This window comes from Salvia miltiorrhiza, chromosome 2 (genome assembly GCF_028751815.1).
Source record: "Salvia miltiorrhiza cultivar Shanhuang (shh) chromosome 2, IMPLAD_Smil_shh, whole genome shotgun sequence".
Lineage (NCBI taxonomy): Eukaryota > Viridiplantae > Streptophyta > Magnoliopsida > Lamiales > Lamiaceae > Salvia > Salvia miltiorrhiza.
In genome coordinates this window covers 14,247,822-14,262,852 of record NC_080388.1, presented here as the reverse complement: position 1 = coordinate 14,262,852, position 15,031 = coordinate 14,247,822, and the positions used below count along the sequence as shown (strand labels likewise).

General features: G+C 40.0%; 1 long non-coding RNA gene across 1 annotated transcript; it reads right to left on the bottom strand.

Annotated features, from left to right (window-relative positions):
* Nucleotides 1-932: 932 nt before the first annotated feature.
* LOC131011306 (uncharacterized) lies at nucleotides 933-3,812 on the bottom strand. Its single transcript, XR_009096858.1, has 3 exons — nucleotides 3,570-3,812; nucleotides 1,837-1,898; nucleotides 933-1,223 (listed from the first exon to the last, which is right to left on the bottom strand). It is a non-coding gene; the product is annotated as an uncharacterized LOC131011306 (long non-coding RNA).
* Between the last annotated feature and the right edge of the window lie 11,219 nt (nucleotides 3,813-15,031).

Below are 15,031 nucleotides of genomic sequence, written 5' to 3'. Positions count from 1 at the left end.
GGCGTCCATCGCCGCACACGGTCTTCTCAACATAGACCTAATACAGGTGAATCGACTGTGTTAGTCCTCACGACTATCATTGATTCGATATTCCCCTCTCACACCTATCCCATGCTTGGAGACGTCGATGACAATTGATCCTGAGACTTCTCCATGTCGGTATGCTGTGCCACAATTTACTCGACTTCTTTCACAAAAGGCTCAGCATACCCACCCACATACTCTCCATCTTCCTCTCTCTTAAACCCTTTTCCAACCCTAAGGTCCATATGTAGAGCCGCTTTATCATAGTTCTATTCCCAAGAGCTCTACATACTTACCCATATCCCCTACCTTCATCTCCACAAACCCTCTTCTTCCCCTTCTCCCTCATCATCTCCCTCAACCACTGGCGCTTCCCTCTTCTGAATCTCATCTGCTCAAACTTATATCAAACCTTCTCACGAGCTTCTGAGAAATGGAGTTGAGTATTGACTGATCAGTGCTTCCAACATCAGTCATTTTTCCTTTTTGATGTTGCCAAAAAGAGGGAAAGAAGGAAAATAAAAACCTTCAGAGACTGAAGCTGGTAGAACAGTAAGATCACCAGAAGATAAGGAGGAAGAACAGCCAGATGACATCAAATCAATGGAGAACAAGTGTGAAAGAGTGAGCTCATCAACAAGAAGATGGAGATAAAATACAGTATCAAAAGATATCGGAGTCAATTGGAGAACCGACTGATAAGCGAGCAGAAGGTATCAGTCAAGGGGGAACTACACCACAAGTTGTCCCTAACCAGTTTGTCGCAGCCCGACGCCTAGCCAGTGATAGCGTAGACCAGGTATCGATACGACTAAATAAATTAATAAGGTAGAAAGGGAAAACTAGATTGAACGTCGAGAGGAAGCAATCACTGAAACGTGATAAATCAAAGAAAGATGACATCATCGTCAGTGTAGAAATTATTAGCTTTATAACTTTTAAATCATCGAGATTCTTGTCAACCTTTACAAAGCAGACATAGCTAATTACTCACAAAGACTCAGGATATACAGAGTATCGCAGCAAAATGCGAACAGACTATATGTATGAAGACATATAGCCGAGAGTAAATTTCTTGATTAAGCCCAGAATAATTTCAACATTTTGATGTTACCGCAAGGAATATAATTACGGTATAAGGAAGATCATCCAAAACAAAATTCCTGCCAACACCAGTCCAATCTCCCTCCTCGCTTATCCTGCACGTTTAGAAATATATGCAGGGCTGAGTACAGAATACTCAGTGGACATATGCCGAAAATTAATGAAAACTAGCTCTTAGAGCTATAGATTGAACTTGCCACATAAGAAATACACGGGGATTTTACTCAAAAGAACCCGTGTAACCAGTTAACAATCATAAACATCATAAATAAATGACCGGTCAAAATTCTCGTTATGTATGTACCACATCTACAAATCATCATCATTAAAGGTACTGAGAAGTAGGCCTCATTCTCAAGTACCGTGGCCGGCCAACTCGAAGGACAGCTCACAATCACCTCTGACCGGCCGACCCGAAAGACGGCTCACAGTCTCCTCTGTGTACACAATCCCGCTTGTGGCAGGACCCAAATTCATCTCATCAGTAGAGGGTGACATACAGGCTCATCGTCATCAAAACTCGGCAAGTCAATTAGTTCAACATCAATAAATCTCAAATTATTTATCAAACTCATAAACATCATCATCAGTAATAATTTTCATCAAACTGAAATTTAACAGTTAACTCATGTAATTTACTTCATTTTGTATAAGAGGCCTACGATACGCAGGGCATCTCTACATATGTATAGTAAAAATAATGCCCACCTGATGTCCTTGGTTACTCTCGTAGCGCTCGGGGTGAACTCACTTCTGTCCTCTGCTCGTATCTTCAGATATCATCAACGTCGGATATAGTCCATGGGGTAAAACAAAAGGAATCGGTCAGAAACTTCCTTACTAAGAATATCATTCTATCTTAGTAACATTCCATCACTTCTCATTTCTACACTCCGTCTCACTCGATCTCATATCGTAAACACTTTCTAAGTAATCACTATTCTATTCTCAACTTATCACCTAATTTAGGTCTAAACTCTGTCAAGGAACAACTCATAGATAAACAATCCAAAAGCACATAGCAATCACATACACAACTCATTTTTGCAAAATCAGAAAAATTTAGCTGTGGAAAAATTCCCAAAATTTTTATTTAGAAAGCCAAAGATATTTTATAAAACATTATTAATTTGATTTTTCAAAAATAATTCACATAACTAAATAATATTATTTTATAATATTTTTAACAAACTAAACTCGAGATTTCATTGTTGGAAAATTCTCATAAATCCGTTTTAAGCTCACAAAATACACAAGAGCACAATTACGGTTTCAAATGATTCAAGAATAATCAAAATCTATCCCCCTTCCCTTGGCATATATTCGACCACTTCTCAAAATTTTTAGAGGTGATTATTTTCGTCTCATATCTCATATATAGGCTCATTTTATTTTCACAAAGCTTCATATTTTCATATTTAACTTCTATCTCATCTCGATCAAAATCAAAATTTTATTCAATCTCTCTTTCTGCACTGCCTTAACTTAAGAGAATAAACTGTTTCTCTTCGGACCTTTCCTGGGTTCGAGACTCATACAAATGGAAATTTCTTTGAGTCTAGTTTTATTTAAAAAAAAGTAGGTTGAAAAACTCCAAGTGGTTTAAGAGATATGGCCGTTCTCCCACAGTCTACCATATTTAGTAGTTTTATGCAACCGGAGGTTTTGATTTTTGAAAAATAGTAAACATTGCTGAAATGACTTGAAATTTTGTGGGTAGCTATATAACACATTAATAGCTTTACCATAAACATTTGGAAGGAAAAACGTTAGGGGAAGCTACTGAGACGGGTGACTCTAAGGTCTGTTCTTCGCAATTTTCGGTAGAAAGCTGCAGTTGGTGTTTTGCATTTTAAAAGGATAGTAAACGATGTCCAAATAAAATGAAATTTTATAATTACGTTCATAACACTCATATATACTCACCATAAAAGTTTCAAGATTTTTGGGTATCAAAAACCCCGTCGAAATTCATCAAGTCAGTAGCTTTTTCCAAGCTTGCCAAATTAACTCATCAATTTGCCAACTTAAGCATATAGCCAACTATACCCTATTTCTCATCAAAATAATTCATTGAAATCTTCATCAATCACCTCTAATCATCATTTTAGTCCATCAAATATCATCCCAACAAACTCACAAGCTCATAACCATGATCAAATCATCAATCAATCCATGAACTTTAAACTTCCCAAAATCATATAAACAAACACTTAAAAAAAAAATCATATATCAAGATAAATTCATTCTTTGCATAGGATCTCAATAGCATGAATATAATCTTAATTTAAGATTAGATGATGACATTTTTTTGAAGGGGTATGAACCCTAATTTTCAAAAATTACAAGAATGAAGTGGGTGATGTTTTCTTGCTTGATCTATCAATATATACTCATATCTAACTCAAATATAACTAGATCTATGTAAATCTAATACTTACTCAATGATTCTTGAGTAGAAAAAAATAAAATCCTCCTCTTGACTTCAAGCTTTAGAATCCCTCCAAAGTTGCTCTTAATACAAGGTTAATAGGTGTTTAGAGCTTGTTTTAATGGAAGATTATGGTATAGAAATGATCTATGAAGCTTTGCACATGATCATCAATGGAGGATGATGAAGAATTGAGAGAGAAAGAGGGTGAGAGGGGACGGTACATTTGGGGAGAGAAAGAGAAATAATTTATTTTATTTAAGTCATTTGCTTAGCCTCCAAGCATATCTTATAATATTTAATTAATTGCTACACATGCTTAAATTAGCTAGTGGAGACCAGAGATGAACAACTCAGAGGCAGAGACCAGAGCAGAACAACTCAGATGTCAGAGCAGACACCGGAACAGCTCAGAGGCCAGAGCAGAGTATCTCAGACCAGAGCAGAGACCAGAGCATAGTAGCTCAAAGGTCAGAGCAGATCAGAGCATAACAACTCAGATGCCAGAGCAGAGTAGCTCAGACCAGAGCAGAGACCAGAGCATAGTAGCTCAAAGGTCAGAGCAGATCAGAGCAGAACAACTCAGAGGCAGAGCAGAGAAGCTCCAAGGCCTGAGCAGAGACCAGAGCAGAGTTTGGCGCTGTGCGGTCTTTTGGTAGGCAGTGGGGGTGCTTACGGCGACGGCGTATAACCAGCCCTTTTTTTTCTTTAATATATAATAATCATGTATCTCACATGCTTCCATATAATCATGTACCAAAAGTGTGTAGTATAGGGTAGTAAAAATAATTTAAGGTACATGTCTCATAATAAAATCATTACCCAACATCAAATAATTGTGTGGCTAAAAATAATTATAATAATAATTAATGCACACATAATTCACTCCTCATCTATCTTAGAAAACTTAATTCCGAGAAATTCCATTAGGAATTTTAACTCGATTTAATTATTCACCGATTAAAATATATCTCATTGGTTACTCGTTTTAAAATTAATCTCGTGTGCTATAATACTCAAGGAAATCATATTCATTTAATCATAGTCACACATATATCAAGTAGGTCACATAAAAGTCATTTAAATATTCTTACTCAATCTAAATCGGTGAAATCCTAACGTCGGTGAAAATCTAACGTCAACTCAATCATCTCACTATTTCAACTCTTCTCTATTGTGATTCTCACTTACTCTCATCGACTCTATTTCTAGTTGAGTATCCTCTTAAACTCTACACTCTAGACCATCTCAAAATAATTATGCTTCCTCTATCGAAAATAGAATCTATATCCTCATCCCATTTCAATCAGCATCTCTATCAAAACTCATTCTCTCAAAGTAATTCATTCACTAGTTCCATCATTAGAATTCTAGAATACTCATATCACAATCTATTGAGAAACTTCATCTTAGTCTTAAGCTACTGCTAATATCTCAGTGCTCACAATAGTATCTTGATCCTATCAATCATAGGGTAAAAATACGGGGTGTTACACAGTTGGAACTGAAGCTCCCACTGAGCTTCAGTTGGCAACTGAAGGACCACGATCTATCCTCACTGAAGAACCACCTCCCTCTCCAGAAGAGACCAGGAAATATACAAAATGGTTCGACCGACATTCTAAGGATAATATCATTGGCAAACCATCTCAAGGTGTAAAAACACAAAGATCAATGTGCAACTTCGTCTTCCACATTAATGATAACTGCATCAGTGAAGATGAACATTTCAGTTGTTACCTAGCAGATGATGAACCAAGAGATGCAGAAGAGGCACTCAAGTCTACTCATTGGGTAACGGCTATGCTTGAAGAACTGAATGAGTTCACAAGAAATGGTGTTTGGATTCTTGTGGATCGACCCACAGATGGAAAAGTCATTGGACTTAAGTGGATCTTCAAGAACAAGAAGGATGAAAGCGGCAAAGTGATCAGGAATAAAGCAAGACTTGTTGCAAAAGGATATAGTCAAGAAGAAGGGATTGTCTATGATTAAACCTTCGCACCAGTAGCGTGACTGGAAGCAGTAAGGCTGTTCCTAGCTTATGCAGCTTACATGGGTTTCAAAGTACACCAAATGGATGTCAAGTGCGCATTCCTCAATGCAGTACTCACAGATGAAGTATATGTAGAACAACCTCCAAGATTCGAGGTTGCTGGACCAGAGAAGGTGTACAAGTTGAAAAAGACTTTATATGGCTTAAAGCAAGCTCCTAGAGCTTGGTATGTGATGAAACATCATATCAACACCTAATCTAGAAAGCAATAGACGAGGCAGGATTTATGTGGTTCGGCCATTAAGACATCCACGGGTGATCTTCGAGTGTTTTCACTATATTGAGAGTGTTTACATATTACAAGTGAAGTGCTAGAATGAATTGATCCCCCTCATGCTAATGCTAGACCTTTTATTTATAGATAACTAATTGGGCCTAATCCTAAAGCCCACGAAACAGAGAAATGGAGTCCAACTCGGTGGTAAAGTTAGCTCTGGCAAGGTTGTCTCTGGTAGCTCTGGCTGGTAACTCTGCGCTCTGGCAGGGCTGTCTCTGGTAGTTATGCTCTGGCAAGGCGGGTAGCTCTGCTCTGGCAGGACGGGGTAGCTCTGCTCTGGCAGGGCGGGGTGGCTCTGCTCTGTCATGTTGTCTCTGTCTCTGGCAGGGTGGTCAGCTCTGCTCTGGCAGGGCGGGGTAGCTCTGCTCTGGCGGCGGGTAGCTCTCTGCTCTGCACTCTGGCGGGCGGGTTGATCTCTGCTCTGCTCCTCGGCAGAGCTGTGGTTTACTCTGCTCTACTCCTCGGCAGAGCTGTCTCTGGTATTGCTAAGCACAACATTGATGCAGAGTTTACTCCTCATCAGCTACTCCGCCCCTGGTCAACAATAAATGAGTGTTTCTGACAAATTTTTTGTTGCTTTGTGACCTTTGATTGTCAGCCCTGATATTTTAACTTCTCCCTCGCTTAAGACGAGATGTTTTCACTTGGCAACATAGTAAATTCAAAATACTTTAGCCCTGCAACTTTGACTTTTCTTTTTGTTGCTCTGACTCTTCCTTCATATGCATTTCTCTGACTCTTCTCTCGTGCTGGCTGGAATACTCTGCGTGGAACATAGCTGGTCATAGGGACCCAGCTAACTTTCACGGCTTACGATTAAAAGAACACCCTGCACAGAGCATAGACGGTCAGAGGGACTCGCCTAACTTTCGTGGCTTATGGTTAAGAGAACACCCTGCACGGAGCATAGACGGTCAGAGGGACCCGCCTAACTTTTGTGGCTTACGGTTAAGAGAACACTCTGCACGGAGCATAGACGGTCAGAGGGACCCGCCTAACTTTCATGGCTTACGGTTAACAGAACACTCTGCACGGAGCATAGACGGTCAGAGGGACCCGCCTAACTTTCGTGGCTTACGGTTAAGATAACACCCTGCACGGAGCATAGATGGTCAGAGGGACCCGCCTAACTTTCGTGGCTTACGGTTAAGAGAACACCCTGCATGGAGCATAGACAGTCAGAAGGACCAGCCTAACTTTTATGGCTTATGATACTCTCCCAAAGTATCCGATTGAATAAGGATTCAAGAAAGGATCAGTCGACAGAACCTTGTTTACACTAAAAGAATGAGAAGATTTCTTACTCGTTCAAATCTACGTCGACGACATCACCTTCGGATCCAAATCAGAACAGATGTGCAAGAAGTTTGCTAAGATAATGACAAACAAATTTCAGATGTCAATGATGGGATAAATGACTTTTTTCCTAGGACTTCAAGTCAAGCAATCCAAAGAAGGCGTGTTGATCACTCAGTCGAAGTATGCCAAGGAACTAATCAGAAAATTTGGAGTTGAGCATATGAAGCTAGTTAAGATTATCATGAATACTAACTGGAAAGTAAATCCCGAAGCTGCAGGCAAATTAGTCTCTTCAACGAAATATAGAGAAATCATAGGATCTCTGCTATATCTGACTGCGAGCAGACCTGATATAACATATGCAGCAGGAGTGTGTGCTCGATATCAATCAAATCCAAAGGAAGCTCACATGGAAGCAGCAAAGAGAATTCTAAGATACCTCAAAGGCACTCGCAATGTAGGCCTATGGTATCCGGCTGATGAGGACTTCAAACTTTCTGGTTATTCAGATTCAGATTTTGCTGGATGCAAGATTGATCACAAGTCAACTTCTGGAACCTATCAATTCCTAGGCAACAAGCTACTCTCATGGTTTTTAAAGAAGCAGACTTCAGTCGCTACGTCAACAACTGAAGCCGAATATGTTGTAGCAGGGAGTTGTTGCTCACAACTTCTATGGTTAGTCCAACAATTGAAGGACTACAGAATTGAAGAACGTGAAGTTCTCATCTTTTGCGACAGCTCAAATGCTACTGCAATATCACAAAATCCAGTTCACCACATAAGAGTCAAACATATTGAGATTCGTCATCACTTCATTCGTGATCATGTGGAAATGAAGAACGTCTCAGTTGAGTGGATTCCAAATATAGTTCAAAGAGTCGATTTGCTAACCAAAGCACTCCCAGAAGATAGATTCATTTATCTTTGGGCAATAATTGGTCTTCTGAATCCTGAAGACTAAAGAGATTTGAAGATATGTCAACTGATGATGATCAGTTCACCAAGAAAGTGTGACTGATAGTCTGATATCATATCAGTTTTAAAGGGATGAGTCATTAATTGAATCGACTGACTACGATGATCAGTCGACCAGTAAGTTATCTAAAAACGCATTTAATACGTAACTGAAATATCCTCGCATTTATATCAATGATTTTGAACATTCCTTTTTGTATTTTTAAATGTGCTCGCCTTTTCTTAAAAATCATTCTTATTAATGAAATTTTTGAACCACGTGTTACTTTCCAATTCTTTCCAAGTCTTTTCATCTTTCCCGCAACTGCTCCTCTTCACCGTCATTTTTTTTTTATTCTGTTCCATCATCACACTTAGGCACAATCCAAACTTTTATTTTGCCCTAACCCTCTGCGCCATAGAAAATTTTCTTTCTGTGTGAGAAATCCTTCAGGGAACAAGTTGTAGATTTTTCAAAAGTTCTACAATGACTACATCAAAATCAAAGAAAGTTTGCTACGACCAGACACTATATATCCCTGGTTTCAGACAAAAGCCGGGATACAACGAAGCAACAAAATTTCTGACCAGACACGGGTGGATAAACTTCATCTCGATGGAACCACTACATTTTGTAGTGGACTCTTTCATCTTATCTTTCTATCAAAATCTTGAGAGAAAAGAAGCCGGCGAAGTCCTCACAAAGGTGAATGTCTTCACCAGTCCAGACTATGACGAAGAAGAAGAAGTCACCATTAATGTTTCAATGACAATAAGGAAACTGTTTAGTCTACCTTTTTCTGGTCCAAGTGTGTCCTCTATTTCAGACACCGAGGCGAATAAAATCCTAAAGTCGTCATTGATAGATGAGAATTCATCCACTGAAGGGACATTCAAATTCGCTCTGTGTCATCCTGGCCACAAGGAACTGGCCAAAGTCATGAAGATGTGTTGGTTTGGATCTATGGGATCACCAGATCAAGCCTCACAGCCCCAGAAAAATGTTCTGGCAGCCCTAATGTGTAAAGGACCTTTCAACTGGTAAGGCGCTTATCTGGATCAACTGATGGAGGAACCTTCAAATCCTAAAGCTGGAAAGCTCCTTCGACAAGGAAACCGGGTTTCACAAATCATTCTTGAAGCCACCAGCAATAAAGAGGTGTACTGGCCCAATACGGTGACAGTTACAGATCATTACCGCCTGTACAAAATGGTAAAGGAAGAATCCAAAGCTCCAAAGAAGGACAAGAAAATGATTCTTGCTATGACAACATCAGTCGAGACTGAAGAGCCAGTGTCTCCAAACCTTCTACTGCTCCAACCTCCAAATTTCCAACAGTTGTTCCTCGACGGTCTCGAACAGCAAAGTTCCAGACTTCATCCAAAGCTCAAGCTAGTACAAAGGCCACAAAAGCTCCTGTTCAACCATCTTCACCATCTCTACAGATCACAGATCTGCCTCCCTCTCCGAAAAGAAAAAGGATGTCCAAATCTACAAAATTGAAGGTTGCCAAAGGCAAAGAGATCCAGACAACTCTTCGAGGATCTCTCCAACTGCTGAAGGATGTTGCAGAACTTAGAGCAGAAGCAGTCAAGGATGCAACTCAATATTTACAAGAATCATTTCCTGACTTCAATACTTTTCATCCTACCTATGAGAACATACATCGTCTGCTCACCTCCACCTTCATCAAGAATGCTACTGTGCCTCAAGTTGAAGACCTCAACTTTGTCGAATCTGACAACACCCTGGCCCAAGAAGAAGTTTCTCTATACAACATCTTTGGGTTTGAAAAATTATGGCATGTCATTCGCTTCTTTGACATATTTTTCTACAATTATCTAGCAAAGTGTGGGTACATGGACACCAATGTACCAAAGGCTGTTGATACATGTGTTGGGTGCTCTAGCTCACAGGCTGTTAGTGCAGGTGCTGAACTTGTTGCCCTTGAATCTTCTGAACCTCAAGATTCTCCAGCACCATCTCGTTTCAACTCTCTTACGATAGAGAATGCCCCTGTCCAGCCATCTAACCATGATGATATGGAGTCACCACATCTTGTCATGAAGACTCCTGAGACTTCAGCTGATGCTCAACCTTCAGACGAATTTATCAATTCCACAACGGAAAAAGAGTATGGTGAATTGACTGAAGCTTCTCCTCGCTTGCTAGAAGCATCAGTCATTCAATCAGAAGAAAACACTTCTGACAAGGAGAGAGTTCAAAATGAAATCCTCACTTCTCCAGAGGGACACATTGAGGATATCATGCACGAATTCCAACGTTCTCCAACTCCTCCAAGATCAGAAGTAGAGCATGCGTTGAATATCGCAATCAAAACTGCAAACATTGCTCCAGCGGGATTTCTTCCATCTATCCCAACTGTTGCAGAGCCAGGTGTCTTGCCATCATCATCATCAAAAGTACACTCCCCAAGAGGTGTAATTGATTCTCCTGTCTAAACTTCTACCATTTCTCCTGCTGCAGAGCTAGTTGATCGCTCTGACTTAGGATTTATGGATATAGATCTCCTTGTTTCTAATCTGTCTCAAGAACTGGAGTTTCCAGTTCTCACTACTGAACCTGCTTCCAACGCCCACTGAAGAAGGTGCTATGTCTGTTCAAATAGAAGAAACTCCTATAGCACAAGAAACTATCACTCCAGATGAGAAGCAAACCCAGGATATATCAGTTTTACAGTCTCAACAGTGCGGAGAAGCATCAAAATATGATGCAGAGAATCAAGGAAAATCTGATACTGATCCATCCAATCAGGATCACGCTCTGGAGGCAGTTCTAGAAAAGGGTCTACCAGCAGACAAAGCAGTTGCACCTCCTGATCCATCAGGTCCATCTGAAGAAGCAACTGAACTCACCCACCAGAATGAAACTGCCATTGAAGCCCCTGCCTCCTCTTGCAAGCAAAAGTCCAAACGCACCCATGTTCCTCTGGTTCTGGCCACTGAAGCTGTGACACCCAAATTTAATTTAAATTTCAATGTATATTTACACAAAAAATCATGGATATAAATAAATATTTAATATAAAAATAATGAATTAAATATCTTATTTTAAAATACTTTACTAAACATAATATTTTTAAGTAAAACTAAATTCAAAATATTTGAGCCGCCATTCGACCTTCCACGCGCCTCCAATTTTAGAAACCTGAAAATGTTAAATATGGGATGAGCATACAGAGTACACTCAGTGTGAGAACATGCAATAATTGTCCACGTTAATAAAATGGTCAACTCATACGCACTGCACTGTAATACTGATAACTGAAATTCGCACGGTGGCATACCAAGGACTTTAATGTCCTGGACCCATTGAGCAGGCCCCTGGCGAATAGGTTGCAACCTTAACTGTAACATGAAATCGCATTGTGGCATACCAAGGACGGTGAAGTCCTGGACCCATTGAGCGGGCCCCTAGCGATATAATTTAATTTACAACACATATGGCAAACACTTAATATTAAAATGGACAAATATTAACCACATCATGTACTGAAATAAATCCCACACCTGATATTTGACCTTTGAGAATTAACTCGACCAATTTAAATCAAAGTCACCGTCTCAATCGCGTCGCACTTAATCACGTAAAATAAAATAATATGAAGAATAAAAAAAACTTAAATATTATATACAATATTTGTGCGTGTGCTTGTGTGTATAAAAATATATGTTTATGTGTATGTGTGTTAATTAAAAATGTCAAGCTACAAGGATATATATATACCCATAGCAAAATAGATGAGTCACCTTGTTGGGAACCTTGTGGAATATCCTAATCCTTGTTTTGATGATACCAAAATTCATAGGTCATAATTGTAATAGACTAGAACAGTTTTGAACTCAAGTGTTAGAGTTCGTTTCTAGTTTAGTATGCGGTTCTGAAGACTGAAGGACGAAGGACTGAAGACTGAAGACTGAAGATACCAACTGAAGTATCAGATGAAGAATCAGTTTGGAACTGATTACTTAATGCGTGCCACAGACTGATACTAAAGTCAAGTATCAGTTGAACATTCTTCCACGGACTGATCTTACAACGTTCAAAGGAAGCCACGTACTCACAAGAGTACAGCCGCATTAAATGCAGAGATCTCAGGATCTTATCTCTGCAGAGGTCATTCCTATTTGGTGGTTACTTTATCAGAGACGTCACATCTCCTGTCCCTCAAGAGAGCCGTTTCCACCAGACAAGGAACCTCGAAGATTGAAGCCTCAGCCCAAATTCGAATTGCTCTCCAACAGAAGAAATCTTGAGGACGTTCTACGCCAACGAATCTATTCAAGAGTTCTCCTACAAATAGCGTTCGAGGATCACTTCAACCTTCACCGATTCAACGACATAAGCTGAAGCTCTACCGAAATTGCTACTCAGCCTAAAGCTTAACCTCCCCAAAGCTTGAATTGAAGAAGAGAATTCCAAAGCCAAAATCAGTCACTGCTGATTACATACATTCTCTTAGACCTTAGGCAAACCTCTGTTTACCTAGAAGCCAAGGTCAAACTTGCTACAAAGAACTTGTTCTTTGCAGTATAGTTGGCACTCGTTCAAACCCCCTTTCCAAAAGAAAGATTTGAGTGTTTTGAGTGATTCGGAGTTCAGAAGGGTTTTCTGACTCTGAGAGTCTTAGCGTGGGTTGTGCTAAGCAAGAGAAATCCGACACGAGTGAAGTGTGGGTACTGAAGAAGGGTTTGGTTTGCAGTGCACCTGTTAAGCACTTGCGGATTAGATTGTTGGTCTGATCAATCAACCGTGGATGTAGGAAATGGTTTTTCCGAACCACGTAAAAGTCTCTTTGTTGTTTACATCTTTCAGTTTTACATTCTTACTTGTGTTGTTTCAATTGATAAACTGAACACTGATTAACGGCAAAGAGAAACCTAAGACCAACAACGTGCTCAACTAAGGCTATTGCAAAACTAAGTTTAATTTCCGCTGCGTATGATATCAGTCTGACTAATCTATCTTTTGATAGTCAGAAAGAGTGTTATCATATTTGTTTTAGCAAACTCGACTGAAGCCGATAAGTGCATCAGTTAAGTTCCAGTAACTTAACTGATAACTTCTTATTGAAGAGCTTTCAGTATCAGTCGTCAACCCTGTTTGGTCAAAACTATTTTCCGTCAACAGGTGTCTTTATTTGCGTGTAAAGTTTCGTTTAGATCTCTATCTTGAGATCCCTTTGATTGAGGAATTTGTAAAAATAGCCCATAGGTGTATTCCCCCCCCCCATACACCTATTAGAGACCCCTGGGACCTAACAATTGGTATCAGAGTAGGTTGTTCGCAAGAACACTTTGTATTTGATTAGGTTCTAATTGAACTAGATCCTTTTTCTCAAAGGTCTCGAAAAAGTTTTCTCTTTCATTTTGTGCTTGCTGTTTGTTCTATCTGTTGTTATCTATTCTCTCTTTTTTGATGGAGACTAACCACAGCAGATTATCTTCTCTACCTATGTTTAGTATTGAAAAATACGACATATGGAAGTTTCGGCTTGAAAGCTTCCTCACCACCCAACATTGCCGAATGTGGGAAGTCATCACCAAAGGACCAATCATCATCACCGAAACCATCAAACGGATCCCTGTTGATCCACATCAGGATCCTTACGATGGGGTCCAGCCAAAGCAAAAGGCAGACTTCACCACCGAAGAAATGAAGCAAGATGAGCTAGACAACCTCGCGAAATGCATCATCTCCGGCACCGTTCTCGACAAGCATGTCATAAAGATCATCAAGTGCGGAACTGCAAAGGAGATATGGGACATTCTTGAAAGAATGTGCGTAGGTTTCGAGGAAATCATGGAGAATAAGCTATCCATAGCATGCCAGAAGTTCGACTCCTTCCTCATGCTCAAGAATGAATCTGTCGAAGAAATGAAACTTAGATTCAATCAAATCTTGAATGAAGTTCAATCCATTTCTAAAGACAAATACACTCAACGAGAAATCAATCTGAAGATTCTTCGAGCACTGCCACGAGGAGAATGGCAGATCTACTTAGTCGCTCATCTACATAAGCCAGGATTCAGTCAGCTCCCGACAAACAAGCTTTTCTCTGACCTCATGGCAAATGAGTTCGACCTTCAGAGAAATCTTGGAATCAAGAAGGCTAGAGGATCAGACGAAGATGGTCCATCAACCTCAAGAGGAGTATCACTGAAAGCTTCAGCAAGAGAAGGCAAGAAGCAAATCAATGAACCAGCGGAACTCAACCCTGAGGACTTCTTCAGTCAATATGCTCTGTTGACTGAAAGATTCAACAAAATGGAGTCCAAGTTCCGGAAGTACAGAAGGTTCCACAAGCAGCACTTCAAAGGAAAGGAAAGAGAAAGCAACTCCAGACATTCCACTGATCGAAGTGGAGAAAGGAAGTCAGCCGCTTACGACATCAAAGACATGGAATGCTTTGGATGCAGAAAGAAATGGCACTTTCGAAATGAATGCCCTGAACTGACTCAATCTGAGCGCAAAGAGCTGAAAACTAAGAAAGATCGCAGCTTCTCAAGGAAGAAAGCGATGGTTGCTGACGATGCTGATTCTTCCAAAGACACATCAGAATCATCCGACTTCGACAGCACCAGCTCAGACGATGAGAGTCAAGCCCTGATGGCCAATGGATCTGAAAGCGTGGCTGACAACAGCTACGACAATGGAATGAATGGCTCAGAGGTAATCTCTCATTCTAAAACTCCTTATACTGATAATTTCCTGATGCTTTCAGGAGACCTCTCAAAATCAGGAGAAAGCTCATCCGATGAAACTGACCAGCTTTATCAGCTCATGACTGATCTGTCAGTTGAGGAAAATGTTCGAAGATCTCCTCAAGCAGAATCAGAAAATTGAAAAGGAGATCAATGA